The sequence below is a fragment of the Manihot esculenta genome, chromosome 2, assembly GCF_001659605.2.
Source record: "Manihot esculenta cultivar AM560-2 chromosome 2, M.esculenta_v8, whole genome shotgun sequence".
NCBI classification, from domain to species: domain Eukaryota; kingdom Viridiplantae; phylum Streptophyta; class Magnoliopsida; order Malpighiales; family Euphorbiaceae; genus Manihot; species Manihot esculenta.
In genome coordinates this window covers 22,247,310-22,259,358 of record NC_035162.2, presented here as the reverse complement: position 1 = coordinate 22,259,358, position 12,049 = coordinate 22,247,310, and positions in this window count along the sequence as shown.

The following is a 12,049-nucleotide window of genomic DNA, read 5'->3' as shown; positions in this document are numbered from 1 at the left end:
TGAATATATTTGCAATTTATTCTTCACTCTTCATATGCTTCAAAGCTACTTCCTTCTTGTTGATACTTTCTCTTATAAAATGATAATGAAAAATTGGATTTTTGCTCAAAGTAATCGTTGATTTATTGTCAATAAAAATGTCAGTAGCTTCCTTTTGGGTAAAACCCAATATTTCCAATAATATTCTTAACCAAATCCCATGACAAACATAAGATGCAACTACTACATACTCTGCTTCACATGATGATAGAGTTTCAATTGGTTGTTTCTTTGAACCCCAAGAAAAAGATGAATTTCCAATGAAGAAAAAAAAATTGGATGTGCTCGTTTGATCATCAATATCTCCACCCTAATTACTATCGTTGTAACCAACTAATCTGAAATTATTTTCAGTAGCATAAAACAAGCCATAATCCATTGTACCTTTGATGCATTAAAGAATCATTTTTTGTAGTTTTCATATGAGTTGAATTAGGAGCTTCCATAAATCGACTTATCATCCCAACTCCGTATAAGATATCAAGTCCCGTATAAGTTAGAAATCTCAAACTTCCAATAATTCTTAGAAATAAATTTGAATTACCTTCTCACCATCATCAAATCTCATCAACTTTGATCCACACTCTACAGGTATATTACCAGGATTACAATGCTCCATCTGAAATTCTTTTAAAACTTTTTCAGCATAAGCTTTTTGAGCAATGAAAATACTTTCCTCTCCTTGCTTCACCTCACTACCCAGGTAATAAGTCATCAGTCCCAAATCTGTCATTTCAAACTCTTGTGCCATATTCTTCTTCAACTTATCAAACATTTTTGTATTTGAACCTATAAAAATTAAATCATCTACATACAAGCAAACAAATATTACGTCTCCACTTGCATCTTTCTTAATATATATTGAATGTTCATAAGGACGCTTTGTATAGCCATTTCTTTGGAAATACTCATCAATGTGAGTATATCAGGCTCATGGAGCTTGTTTAAGGTCGTACAAAGTTTTCTTCAACTTCAACACCTTATCTTCTTCTTGCCGAACCTTGTATCCTAATGGCTGCTCCACATAGACTTCTTCTTCAAAATGGCCATGTAAGAAGGTTGATTTCACACTTTTGATCTTTTACTACTTTCTCAAAATTTTTTTGTTTTGAATTTGCATACAAACACATTAAAGTATTTTGATCTACATCAATTTTCTCAGTTTCAGTATAAATATCATCTAGATTTCTCATATGTGGTGCCCTTTCAACTGAACTTTGAGGAGACAAAACACTTCGAGGTGTTGCTGGTGGAGTTTGCACATCTATTATTGCTCCTTGGACTCCTTGTTCAGACTCATCATAGTAAGGAAGCAAACTATAGTCTTCATCTTTGACATTCCAATCCCAAGAACGATCTTTATTAAATTGAACATCAACATCTCGGCTGATCACTTTTCTCCCGTTGCTCTGATACCACTTGTTGGAAAACGTGATGGATTTTAATCTCACTTTGATAGAAAAGACAATAAGGAAAACGATAAAGGTATAAAGTGAGAATGAAAGAGTTAATAAAGTGAAGTGAGCCCAATCCAAATTAGCTAAGGGCATTTTGGAGAAGGCCACCACATCAAGCTTAATTAAGCCCCATTATAGGGTCTAAAACTCTCACCATATGCAGACTTGGATCAAGCCTATCATCAAATTCCAATAGTGGTATCAGAGCCCAAATGGCCTCTTGGCCCATGAAGATTCAAAGTCTAAGAAATTTTCTTGTGGGTTGGGTTAGCAATTACAAGCTAGACCCATTAAGTTAAAAATGCTGAAAGCCTATGTCCTCTGAGGTTCAAGAAGAGTACAAACCCAAGCAAAAAATGAGAAGGGAGACCTGAGGCCTCTAAGACTCAAAAAAAAAAAAAAAAAGAACACAAGTTTAGGATGATAAAATGAAGGAAAGTCACAACTAGGTCAAATCAGTTGGACTTGAGGGGGAGTGTTGGAGAAGTGGGAATCCCACATCAGTAAAAGAAAAGGAGAAAGGAAGAGTTAATAAAGTGAAGTGAGCCCAATCCAAATTGTCTAAAGGCATTTTAGAGAAGGTCACCACATCAAGCTCAATTAAGCCTTATTATAGGGACCAACACTCTCATCACCTGCAGACTTAGACTGGACCTGTCATCAAATTCCAATAGAAAGGTGACAAACTGTCTAAATGAGATCATTTCATTGATTTCTATTCTAATAATATTTTTACCGATTACAAAAAAAAGGACATCCATTAATTTGCTTTTTACATATGTTTTATGTATCAAGGCATAATCCAAGCAATGACCATATCTATGCTTTCATGAGTTTTCAGACATATACAATTGACTATTATTTGATTAGCCATGATATAAGGATTTCTTCTTTATTCTCCTTCATTCTAAACTAGGACAAATGTTAACTCATCTACTGCATCCCAAATTCTAATCACCACTAAATCCTCCTTTATTGAAACTAGCCTTATTTCTACCAGTGCCTCTACTCAAGCTCCACTGAAGTTTACTACAGAAAATTATATCTGTTGGCATGCTCAATGACTCTCTCTCTTCATTAGTTATAATTTGTTAGGCTATATCAATGGCACCCTTGAATGTGCTTCCAAGACCATGAAAATTTGGCTTAGACATGATCATTTTATCCAAAGTGCACTAATTGCCTCATTCTCTCCAACAATTATCTCTTTTGTCAAGTTCCTAGTAAGTCTTGCACAAACTTTAAATCACATGTCAATAATTCCCCATTATTGTATTCTTTTTTTCAATAAAGCAACAAAAATTCCATCTTCAAAACTTGCATATTCCATTATCCAACTCCCATACTCATTCTCCATCGCTTTAGAGTCATTACCTGCCAATAACTCATCCACTCCATCTCTTTTACCCAAAGCCCCTGTGTACACCTCAACTCATCCATCATTTCTTGTTAGGGCGAAATCAAAATTTTTTTCTTGAGGAAGCCAATTAAAGATACATATTTACTTAAATAAATTGAATAAAGAAAATTTATTGATTGAATTTTCAACCAATTTTAAAATGTTTCCTGAATTAAATTATGATTACGAGAAAATAATAAAATCAAATTGCAAAATTTTTTATAACACCCTCTACCCGGACATTTAATTGGACGAGCGGAGATGTCATATTCTGTGAAAGTCTCTTATTTTATTTTAATTAATATCATGTAATTTATAATTTTTTTTTTATTTTCTTATCAAAAAATTCGGCGGAGTCTCCTTTGTAGTATGAATTTAATTCCACAGTAAAATTTATACTTCAAATAAACTCCAACCTTATCCTCTTTACTTCTTCAAAAATTCTCTAACACAACTTTAAATATCTTTTTCCATCAAATCTCAACATAACACTTCATGCAAAATAACTATATAGTTACACTAAAATAAAATTCTTTTTATATAATATTTATTACAACCCATATATCTATTATGTACATGCCATAACTATACAAAATTTTAAAATGTATCCAAAAACAGCTAGATAGAACTCTTTGGTTGATACATATTCTGATATCTTTATCCACAACCTGTATCAGAAAAAGAAATTCCTACATGCTAAACATAATGCTTAGTGTAGCTCAATTTTTCTTAAATAATATATTTTAACAAAATTTTAATTGACATTCATAAATTAAATAAACATCAATAAATTATATAACAAATAATTTGAAATAATTTTCAATCATATAATTATTTTAATTGCTCATATTTTAATTCCATAATTATTTTACACCATGTAAATAGTTTTATTTTCTTTTAATGCTCTTTTATTTTTATTTACTTTTCGATCCTAATAAATTTAAATTTAAATGAGACCGTTAAGTCTATGGGTATAAAGTGCCAAATCAAAAGGCATATCTAGTAGTGGTAGGGTCGTACCAATGGAGTACCTCATTGTATCCCTAAAATCAATATAACTGTAGCGCAGTACTGCTAAACTGAATATAGCATGCCACATCCTTAAACTAACTCACAATCCTCACCAAACTCATTAGGGCCGGGTATTAATCATTATTTCAATATTTAATTATGAGAATAATTATTCAATATCATGTAGCTTTAAAATATATTTCATCTATTTATGAGACTTTATCGTTTTACAATTATGATTTAAAATATTTCTATATAATGTAAATCTATTACTTTAGCTCAACCATATAAATTGCAAAATTCATAATTTAGTCCCCAATTTAATTTAACTAATTTATCTTTTCATCTAATTTAATATCTTTTTCTTATTTATCACATTTACACTAAATCACAGCTTTCTTTTCTCTTAATTTTCTTTTCCTATTTTATCTTTATAATTGAATTATTAGCTTTTATAAAATTTTAGCTATGTTCATTCAATCCCTTACAAAATTACTTTCACATGATATTTTTATCTTTAGTCTATATATTTTCCAATAATTTGCACTTTCATCCTAATTTCTCATACTATCAATTTGACTTACATAGACTTAATTCCATTTTAGTCCTTAATAAATTTCCAATCAATTATTGAGCTCAATTCAAAATTTTTTTATTAGCCCAAACAACCTTCCTTTAGCTCTGATTTAACCTGAATGACATCATTTAACATATAAGAAGTAATTTTCTTTATTTAGTCCAAACTTAATTTTTACTAAGCTAATCTTTCTCTTTCTAATTTCCATTTTAGTCCATCAAATTTTTATTATCACTATATTTGAGCTAATTTACAATCATATCCAAGAAAGTAATAAAGTTTTACTTTGGTCCATGACTTGAGTTTTGGTCAAATTACATATCAATACCAAAATTTTTTTTTCTATCAATTCTAGCATTATTCAAACTTATAACATTCCATACAACTCAAATAATACTCATTTTATTCAATTCCACCAAGAAAGAAGACTTTCAAATTGTACGTGCTTGAAAAATTCTTAAATTTATTCAAGTAAAGTTGAGCACAAACCTTAAGCTTATAAAAATCTTCTCAAAAGCTTCTAAAAATCTTCTCAAACTTTAATTTTCTACTCTTTCTTTCATTTCCCTTTAGAATTTTCACTCTTCCCTTCAACTTATTCTTTATGAAATATAAGCAAATTAAATCATAGGAATTCAATATCCTCCATAAATATACATGTAAAAATAATAAGAAATATTTCTACATCAAAAACCCCCTAACATATCTTTAGAATCTCTATACTTGGTTACTATTAACACAACTTACTTCCTTAATTTCCTCCTTATCTCTCTTATTTTCTTGGATTTGGAGCTAGCAAAGGGATTTGAGATGGAAGGAGAGTTGGTGTTGGATGAAAATTAGGTGAGATTTGGTGTAGGGAATGATGGAGCAAATGGAGAATTTCTCCTTCAAGGTTTCGGCCACCATGAAGAGAAGAAGAAGGTAATGGCTTTTTCTCTATTATTATAGAATTAACTACTAATTTGGATGGCCAAGATGTAGCCATGTGTAATTTAATCTAAGGGTTCATATTAAACATTGTCAAAAATATCTTATTTTTGTGCATTTTATCCCAAATTTCTCCTAATTGAACATTAGCTCTCAATTCTTCCATATTTAGATATTTTCCCCACTTCTTTAATCACTTGATTAAGTTCACCCATGCCAATTTTGACCAAAGTCAAACTATGATCTTTTTTAATAATATCAAATATTTTGATATTCTTCCATATTTAGATATTTTTCTCACTTCTTTAATCACCTGATTAAGTTCACCCATGCCAATTTTGAGTAAAGTCAAATTATGATCTTTTTTAATAATATCAAATAAGTACGATTTTTCATTTGAGTTTTTCACTATTCTAATAAACTTATTTTAATTCCAGATTAATTATTTGAAAGTAATTTGAATAGTACTATTTATGGATGTAAAAAAGAAAAAATATCCGGCACCTTTTGGATGGTACTATTCACTTCTTGAGAATTGCATTATTCATTATCAAAATTTTCGAGGCATTACATTTTTATTGAATTAAATTCTTGTATAAAATTCATAGAGTTAAAAATTAAAAAAGAATATAAATCTTAAATATATGAAATAATAATATATAATTTTTTTAAAAAATATTAATAACTAAAAAGAGACATAAAAAATTAAAAATTAGTAAAATGTAAAGTAAACATATCAAACAAAAAAAATAAATACACATCTAAGTTAATAATAAATGCATCAAACAAAAATAAATGTACGTCTAAGTTAATAAATTTAAAATTTATAAGAGATATAAAATCATTTGTTTTTTGTAATTATTACTATATATATAATTTTTTTTTCAATGTGAATTGGAAGAAATTTAATATAAGATTATATGATATGTAGTTCATACATTGTCTTTCATTTAATTTAAAAAAAATTACCCATTAAAATTTAATTTGTAAATATAAAAATTTCAAAATAATATTTAGGTAAATATATATTTTTTATACCAACCAATTAATTTTTGATGCTCTAAATATATATTTTTTATACCAACCAATTAATTTTTGATGCTTTAGAAGTATAATATATGTCGGAAATTATTTTAGAAAGTAAATAAAAATTTGAGAGAGTTAATTAATAAAAATTTAAAATTTATTATAGTCTCATAATTTTTTTTAGTTTGCTTTTAAATATAAATAAAGAAATATGATAATTATTTTAGTCAAAATATAAATTTTTTCATCTAACTTTTCAGTTATACTAATTTTTAATATAAAATGAGATATTATGTTTTAGTTAAAAAAAAATTATTATTAACATATAGTTTGAATTAAATACTAAGAGATAGTTTGAATTCTAATAAAAATAATTAATGATGGATTGTGTTGGAATTAAAATAATGTAAAAAAAAGTAGAGAATATTTTGAAATAATTAAAAATAAAATGATGAACAAAAATTATGAGATGAAGAGAGTAGCTATTAAGGAATTATTATAAATTTTGAAAGGTGCAAATAGAAAATTTAAAGACTAATTAATAATAAATAAATTTTACTATAAATAATTAAAAATTCTAGAGAAATTTGGGAGGATCGAGGCTCCCTAGCTCTCCCCTTGATTCTAGGGGTGAGCAGTATTCAATTTAAACCGAAATAACCGACTGAACCAATTAATTTCGAAAATTTAGTTCGGTTTTATTTTTTATTTGGTTCAATTCGATTTGAAATTTATGAAAAATCGATGATTTCGATTTGGTTTTAGAAGTAAAAATTCCGATTAGACCGAAATCACCTATACTACGTCGTTTCAATAATTCCCTAATTCCCTTCCCTTCCCTGCCCTAAATCTAAAACAATTTCCTAGCTACGTGCGTGTCGCCAGTGCTCCATCCTCTGTGCTCACCCCTAACGCCCTCACCTCAAAGTGCCTTGCCTCTGAGCTCCATCCACTTCTAGCGGCGCTTCCACCATCCACCGTCTAGCCTCCAGTCTCTTTCTGAGTAGAGCCACACACGCATCTCTCTGCGAGATTCTAACGCCTGTGCCTTCACTCTCCTCTCGACTGGACTGATTCACCATCATCGATTAACTTTCAGCTCGTCGCTCTTCACTACGCTGCAGCTGCGCGACTCTGCGAGCTAACTCCTCCTCAGTCCTCATCTCAATCCTTTATAGATCTTTAGTCTCTCTTTCCACGCAATCATCGGCGTTGGCTGTCGCTCTCTATCGGCTCTCCACACATCGTCGGGCCATCGGCAATTTAGTTGTGCTTTCACAGCCTTCAGTCCTATCCGAGTCTCTGTGTCGCGCTTCCAGCCTTGAGCCTTTCACAGTCCGTGGACTAGACTCCGGGACCAAGAGTGCCTCTTGCGCCTCCAGCCCTCGGTTGTGTCATACATTGCCGCCTGCCAGCGCCACCGTGTGCTGTTGAACTTGAGTCAACGGTAGAAGGTAAGTAAATATTTGTGTTTTGCTGTTGATTGTTGAATTTGTATACTCTTGATTGTTGAATTTGTGTGCTCTTGATTGTTGAATTTGATTCAGCAAAGGTTTCTTGTTATTGAATTTATATGCTCTTGTTCATGTATTTTGTTGAGAACCTGGAACCCAAAGCCTGGAGATATCTATCACAAATAAAAAAACACAAGAAGATTCATAGCTTGCAGATACTGTATTTATATCTTGTGCTAAAGAAAGAAAATTCTTTCTTCTCTTTGAATTGCTATAAAAAGGATTGAAAATCCTATTCTTTCCGTTAATAGATCCCAAGAAAGAAGAAACACTGCTTGCTAAAAAAAAAGTTAACTTTCAGAAGCTATGGCCAATCAAATTCATAGCTCCTAGGTTCTACATCTCGTTAGTTTCTTTTATGTCATTGAAGTTTATTTTATTAAGTTATCTATATTTTAATTATATTTAAGCCTTTAAACTAGTGATTAGTAGTGAGTTATTGTGGTTGTTTTTTCCTGTGGGCATGCAAAAGTTTCTTTTTTGGTGAATAGATCTCAAGAAAGAACCAGTCTCCTTCATCACAATGACAAAAGGTTGTTCTTTCTTTTAATTTCTTGAATTTCAATTAGGAAGAGTGAAAGGAAAAGAATCTCGCCTTACAAATAATCGAGTTGAGGCTGCAGGAAAATTCAAACCCTCACTAGGTACTAACTAACTAACTATATATATATATACAATATAATTTCAGTTGAAGTAAACCCATGGCTGTGAAGTATTCTGTTCTAGATTGTGTTAACTGTTATTTAATCTTGTTTGAATGTGTAAATAAAAATATTATGTGAATAATTTAGGAAATTAGAATAAGAGCTTAAATTGCATCATGAAAATATGTCTTTTATTCATCACAATCGAAAGATTCATCAGCTAAAATGAAATAAATAGCCAACACTATAATTATATTGGACTAAAATGGAATTTGGATCATGTAATTTTGGACTTTTGGATTATGCAACTTTCTTTATATTTATATTGGACTATTGGATTATAGACTATATTTTATATCATGTATGAATATGATGTGTAAAATAGTAGAGCGAATTATTTTAATAGCAGACTAGAGATATTAAATTTTAATTTTTATATTATTTTATGACTATTATTGATTTTTTATTTGTAAAAGTTAAAATTAAAACACTTCAATTGAATTTTAGAATACTAAAAATCAATGTAAAAAAAATAATGAAAAGTTTGAAAATCGGTTCAACCGATCGAACTGATTGAATCGAATCAAACCGAACTGAACTAGATTAGTTCGATTCGATTATCCCTCTTATTCGGTTTGGTTCGGTTTATGTAAAATGCTGCAATTCAGTTTTCGGTTATTTCGGTTTGGTTCAAACCGACCGAATGCTCACCCCTACTTGATTCTGCCTCTGTCTCTTGTGGAACCAAATCCAACTCAGCTATTATCACCTTCATCTCAATATCCCACGATTACTTGATATGAAAGCTATATCTTTAAGCCTAAAAAATGCACCGTTGTCTCTATAATCCACCCTTACCGTCTCTACCATGAGCTAACCTCCATTCATTAAGCAATGAAATGGAGGCAAATGTTTGAGGAATACAATTGCTCCTTTGCAATAGAACATGAGATCTTGTCCCACTAAATTTATACTATAATATCATTGGATACAAATGAATTTTTTAACTTAAAAGAAATTATGATGGGACCATATCTAAGAACAGCGCTCTCTTTGTTGCAAAGGGTTTTCACTAAAATTTTGGACTTAAATTTCAAGACACTTTTAGTCTTATTGTAAAGCCCACCATTATATGCATTAATCTTACTTAGCTCTCTCAAATAAGTGGCTACTTCGTCAACTAGATATCAACAACATGATGGCCACACCTCTAAAATGGTTTTATGGCCCAACTACAAGCTTTGTCAATGAAGCATATCTTAATTACGTGTGTAAGCTTTGTCAACCCTCTACAGCCTCAAGTAAGCATGTAGTGCTTAATACAATGAACTTTGTTTCTTTCTTCTTTCATCAAATGTCCAAATCTAATAATTTTATCTTTATTTATTCCCATGCCACTATCACCATGTATCTCCTAGTTTATGTTGATGATTTGATACTTACTTACTAGAAGTCATCCCAAAATTATAAGTCACTTTATTGCTCTCTTAAATGCCCATTTATCAATGGGTCTCCTTTAAAAGAATTTTGGCTTATGAATCAATGTGGCAAGGTGACCCTTGACAGATGCGGTTGTCGAAACCGGTCAAAAATAACCTTTCCGGTTATCAACAATTTTACAACTGTAGATAGTGGTGAAAGGATCGAATCCACAGGGAATTGAGAACTTACCTATTTTCCTTATCAAGACCAATAAAATAAATTGAAACAAAAATAAACTGAAAAAGAAGAAAACTGAAAACGAGATAAACTGAAACGAGATAAAACTGAAACCAAAAATAAACTGAAAGTAAAATGGGGGGGTTTTGAGATTGATTCAATTAAACAACTACTAAAAGCAACAAAATAAGCGAATAATAAAATAAAAGAGAAATAAATAATAAGAAAGATCTAGTTGAAGAACTGGATCCACTTCAGTTGTTGGGATTGATCATTGACACTTAGTTTCTTTTGATTGATTCAATAGATTAGTTATGGAGATGGAAGACGCTTCTCACCACCATGTCTCTCCTTATGATTAAACCAATTAGGGAACGTCCACTAATTAATTAGTAATTAACAAATTGCCAAGGAACGTCCTTGGGCCTTAGGCATCAAAATAATTATTAATTGCATGAAGAGATAGAGAGATCAAATCCTAACTACTCAAACGCATGAGATGTTGCTAGATCATACAATTTTCTTAGTGTTTACACCAAGTGTTCTTATGTTTGAACAATCCAAGCAATTACGGACTCAAAATTATCCAAACTAACAATATATTACCTTGCAATCAAGAATTAATTGGCCACATTGATCAAAATAACAAAGCAATAATAGAATCAAGTATGAAGTTGCATGAATATTGAATAACCAAAAGATAAACAACTTATGTTCAGATCTCCCAATCCATAAAACAATTAAAGTATCACCTAATCTTCAACTAGAATAAAAGATTTCAGCCTCTCATGGCTGAAACAAAAACCAAAAATAAAAGAAAAGAAGAAATGTAGAAGAAGAGACGTGAATCCCGTAGGTGTCTCCCAAGGGGAGTGTAAAGAGCATGGAGAGGCTCCTTATGTGTCTTTTTATAGTTGAAAAGTGTTGCCCTAGGTCATACTTACTGCCCAAGAGGTACTTACTGCCCAAGTTGTGTCTGGAAAGGAAAGAATCGCGTTGCAAGGCTTCAGAAGGAAAGCAGCGTGCGAATGCTCTGCGGAAGGAAGTTGGTGCACACGGTTTGGTCTTAGAAAGGGAAGGAGGCGCGGATTGTGCTTCATAAATAAGTTTAGATGCTGACCTTGCTTCCTAATTAATGTAGATGCTGCCCAAGTTGCTGCCCATGTGCAACTTGCTGCCCAAGTTGTTGCAGAAAAGGAAGGAGGCCCACGGATCAAGCTTGCGGAAGAGGAAGGCGCGCGGATTGCTTCTGAATAGGAAGGATGCGCGAATTTTGATCTTCAAAAGGGGAAGATATGCTGTTCACACATTCCTTTTTAGGTGGAGCCTCTTTTGAAATTCGAATTTCAAATTATGAATCTAGACTGCATGTGAGGCAAGTGCATCTTGATGAATCTGGACTGCATGAAGGGCAAGTGCATCTTCTTAAGATCTCTTTTTCTGAATAGGCAGATTTGACTGCTGAGGTGTTTGCACATCCTTAAATAAGGAAAGAAATCATATCTTTAAATGAGGAAAGAGAGATTTGCGATTTGAATTTCAAACGATCTGCTGCCTGCACTTTCCATATCTGTAACTTTCCTTATTTGGCTTCACATTCTGAATTAGGAAAGAAGGATCTGCGATTTGAATTTCAATTAATCTGTTGATTGCGTTTTCCTTTTCTGGCACTTTTCTTATCAGAAAACTTTCCTTATTTAGCACTTTCCATATTTGGAAACTTTCCTTTTTTGGCAGTTTTAAGAGCATTTTCAGCAGAATGTCTCTCTACACCTAATTTCTGCAAAACATGA